This window comes from Vicia villosa, linkage group LG3 (assembly GCF_029867415.1).
Source record: "Vicia villosa cultivar HV-30 ecotype Madison, WI linkage group LG3, Vvil1.0, whole genome shotgun sequence".
NCBI classification, from domain to species: domain Eukaryota; kingdom Viridiplantae; phylum Streptophyta; class Magnoliopsida; order Fabales; family Fabaceae; genus Vicia; species Vicia villosa.
The window spans coordinates 85,614,839-85,619,428 of record NC_081182.1 but is presented as its reverse complement, the minus strand read 5'-3'; positions in this window follow the sequence as shown (position 1 = coordinate 85,619,428).

The window sequence follows — 4,590 nt, the reverse complement described above, 5'->3', positions numbered from 1 at the left end:
ATTTAAAATTCCTAGATAAATGTATAGGATGTCAAATTCATGTAAATAGGCTAGTTTACATTTCCCGCACAATCGATGTAATAGCGTAGATTTACTTTCTGCACTTTACATTTCCGCATTTTAATTTCCAGCACCCATATAAACTGCGTGTATGTCAAAGATAAAACTGAACCGTCAGATCACTAACTTCAAAGATAAATATCTGAATCCAATCACAATCACATTTGCACCTCCTAGGGTAACCCCTTTTCACTCTTTTCAAAATCAAAGTTACATTTCTACTGTTTCGAGTACAAAATCGAACCTTTTGTTCATATCCGACGAATGGATAGATTTTTAAAGGGAACAAGGATAAAGACCTCCTAACTCAGGGTAGACCTCCTAGTTTGCTTGCTCAAAAATCAAACAAACAAAATTCTCATACACTGTTGTTTTTTCAAAACAAATTTTCCAAAAGACAATATTTTGTATACATCCAAACACGGATCATTACAAAATTAACGATCTTTTCAAAACATCTTTCGAAAGATAAACAAGCATTTGTATATATCCGCACAAGGATCATTACAAATTCTATTTGCAAAGGTATTTCAAAAACACAGGTAAAGCATTCCGAATCAATTGAAAAGTAAAGCAAATGAGCTAAGCAAACTAAAGAGCCCATGGATAACCATGGATACAAAGGGTGCTAACACCTTCCCTTTGTATAACCTACCCCCTTACCCAGAATCTCTCAAAGGTCTTTTTTCTGTTTCTTTTATAAACCTTTCCTTCATTGGATAAAATAAAAGGTCGGTGGCGACTCTGTAAACTTTTTTTCAAAAGAGACGCGAAAGCGTCCGATCGACAAAAAAGAGTCAGTTCACGTATCCCACCCACGGGAGGGGTATGGCCCGAAAGGACGGTCCACAGAACTGGCGACTCTGCTGGGGACTACAAATTCAAAATGTTTTCAAAAGGGGTTACCTTTAGAGTATAGATCATTTCGATGTTTTCAATTGTTTGATCTGATTGCTTTACTTTTCACAGGTTTGCTTGGGTACTTTGCTTGTGTGAAAGATTCTAACCCGAATCTCGAGATACCTTAAGTATATGACAATAGACCAAGGAAACTGTACGGCATGTACCGATACGGTTGATCTGGTAGTCATCGTTAGTGTGATACTTTGGTTTATACTGATGTCCCTTGAAAGCGATCAAGGAGTATATTAGGCTTCCTAAGTGTCATTAACACTAATTTGTCTTAGAACCTTTTAGTTGAACTTGACTTGTGGCCTATTAAGTGGCTAGCTTTGAAATTGATCGAAGCTAGTTATCCTCGAGGAATATTCTTGATCGGCCGTCCGAGCGCCGTATTGAGATGTTGTCTCCAAGGATCATAGAACCCGAATACTATTCTAGGACAGGTTTTCAACCAACTCAACTTCAGAGGGGAGGGTATCACCTATCAACCTCATGCAAGCCTTTAAACCTAAGGCTATTGTTTGATTTGTTTTTGTGTGCCACATGTTTGCATCATAAACACATCATTTTTCACTACACATTTCAAGGATCAAAGAGTTTACTTTTGTTTTTGCAGGTAATGGCTCCCGCCACCAGAGATTACATCCGAATCAATATCTCAACGGTGCCATCTGAACTCAAAGTCTTGGTAGCAGAATTCCCCAGGAATGCTCAATTCACTGAAAAGCATGGTCACCTACTCCATTTGGTTACCTCAAAGTTTGAAGAAGACATGATACGGGTCCTGTTCCAGTTCTTCGACCCTGAACATCATTGCTTCACATTTCCTGATTACCAGTTGGTACCCACTTTGGAAGAATTCTCTGAATTAATTGGATTACCAATCCGAGATCAATTACCTTTCACTGGTTTAGAAAGAAAACCAAAACCTGAAGTCATTGCTGCTGCTTTACATCTGCAAAAGTCAGAAATCAAATCCAATTGGGAAACAAAGAGTGGAGTTGAGGGTTTGCTTGCCAAATTCTTACTGGAAAAGGCTCGACTACTGTTAGAAAACAAAAGTTATCCAGCTTTTGAAGAAGTTATGGCTCTTTTGATCTATGGGTTGGTTTTGTTCCCTAATTCCGACCAGTTCATAAGTGTACACATCATCAACCTTTTCCTAATTCGCAACCCGGTACCAACATTGCTGGGAGACATCCTACACTCTCTACACACTCGTACCACGAAGAAGCGAGGAACTCTCATGTGCTGTATACCACTACTGGCTAGGTGGTTTACATGTCATCTTCCCCGATCAGTACTGAGAAATGAACAAAGAGCACAATGGTCTTACAGAATCATGTCTTTATCTCATTCAGATATCCGATGGAACAACTTCTTTCAAAGAGACATTACTATCATTGATCATTGTGGAGAATACCCTAACGTGCCACTACTCGGCATTAAAGGAGGTATCACTTACAATCCCTCTCTAGCTCTACGCCAATTCGGATATGCAAGAAGCAACGGTCCTCATGACATGATTATCCGTGGCATTGTGTTTGACTACGAGAATGACTCTCACAGACACCGACGAAGATTCATACAGGCTTGGGACAGTGTCTATAGAATAAAAAGCAAAACTCTGGGGCAATGGAATTCTATTCCTATGGAACTTTACCTCAGATGGGTGCGTACTCATGCTCAAAAACTCATAATGCCCTATCCCGCTGTTCTACCTGTGACTATCGAATCAGAAGTCGAAGGTTACGAACCTCAAGTTATTCTACACCCGGATATGCCAACTGACTTGGAAGAGTTGCAAAAATCCTGGGTTCAACTCAAAGAGGAAAGAGACACCTTTAAAGAACACTGTCAGGACTATGAGAGAAGGCTATTCGAGCTCACCAGACAGCTTCAAGAAGAACAAAGAATCAACGCATTCCTGGGGACAAAGAAAAAGCGCCCACGGGAGACCTGAAAGATCATTTATTTTATTTTCTGTCTTGTAAGCCCAAATGAGGCAAAGAAAAAAGAATAAATTGATTAACTAACGTTTGTTGCTTCTTTAACAAATCTAGACTCTATGATCCTTGAAAACATTGCACACATGCATTCATATACATTGCATACACATTGCATACATGGCATCCAGTCATACACATTTCATAACAGGTTCTCATGACGGGTTTCTCATCTCTTCGCTGTTTATTTCAGTCAGAAGAGATGGAATCTGAGGCAAGCATCAAGAATCTCGAAGTACAGAATGCCCAAGTTCAAGTGGCAATTCTGGAACTGGCAAAGGGGCAACAAGAGCTGAAAGCCCTGATACTCAAGAAGAAGAAGAAGCCCAAAGAATCTGCAGGCTTGAGTCACCTGAGAAGGAAGATCAAGATCCCTGTCAAAAAGATCAAAAAGCCACCAATCCCTGAAATAGTCGGTGATGGTGAACAAGAAGGTAATCAAAGCAACCAGGGTTCTGCTAAACCCTCTCTCTCTGAAGAAGAAGATCATTCTGGAGACGAACAGGATGATGACAAATACCAACAGTTGGAGGATCGTATGAAAGCTATGGAAATACAAAAAATACCTGGCTTAGATTTCAATGATCTGGGACTCGTGTCGGATGTTGTCATCCCTCCAAAATTCAAAGTTCCAACCTTTGCAAAGTATGATGGAGTTTCTTGTCCAAAACTACATTTGAGATCTTATGTGAGGAAGATACAACCTCATACAACAGATAACAAATTGTGGATTCACTTTTTCCAAGAAAGTCTGTCAGGTACACAACTCGAATGGTACTACCAGCTAGAAAATACCAAGGTTCATACTTGGGAAGAATTAGCTGCTGCTTTTTACAAACAGTACCAATACAATGCTGATCTTACACCCACTCGTACTCAATTGCGAGGCATGTCTATGGGACCAAAAGAAAGTTTCAAAGAGTATGCACAAAAGTGGAGAGATATGGCTGGAAGGGTTCAACCACCCTTATCTAATCGCGAACTAGTCGACATGTTCATGGGCACTTTAACTGGCCCATTCTATAGCCATCTGCTGGGAAGTTCATCATCAGGTTTCACTGACCTAATACTGACCGGAGAACGTGTCGAAAGTGGCATTCGAAATGGAAAAATTCAAGTAGGATCCTCCTCTGGTACTACAAAAAAGCCCATCAGAAATGAGGTCAATACAGCGCAAATTCAAACAAGTCACAAAAGTGATCAGCATCAATCTGTAGGGGCAGTTGTGATCTCCGCATCTGCACCTCAAAAAGATCAACAGCCAAAATATACGCATCGACCAGATGCACCAAGAAGAACTTTCACCAAAATCAACATGCCAATCTCTCAGGCATTGCAGCACTTGCTTAAAGCGGATCTGATCACATTAAGGGGTCCTCCGAAGAATGTCAATACTTCTTCTCTGAATTATCGCCCTGATGCAACATGTGCCTATCATTCAAACTGTCCAGGACATGACGCAGATCACTGCTGGGCCCTGAAAAACAAAATCCAAGACATGATAGATGCTGGGGAAATTGAATTCGATCCTCCAGAAACTCCAAATGTCATCACAGCACCTATGCCAAAGCATGACAAAACTGTTAATGCTATCATAGACACAGTTTACATTTATGATGTG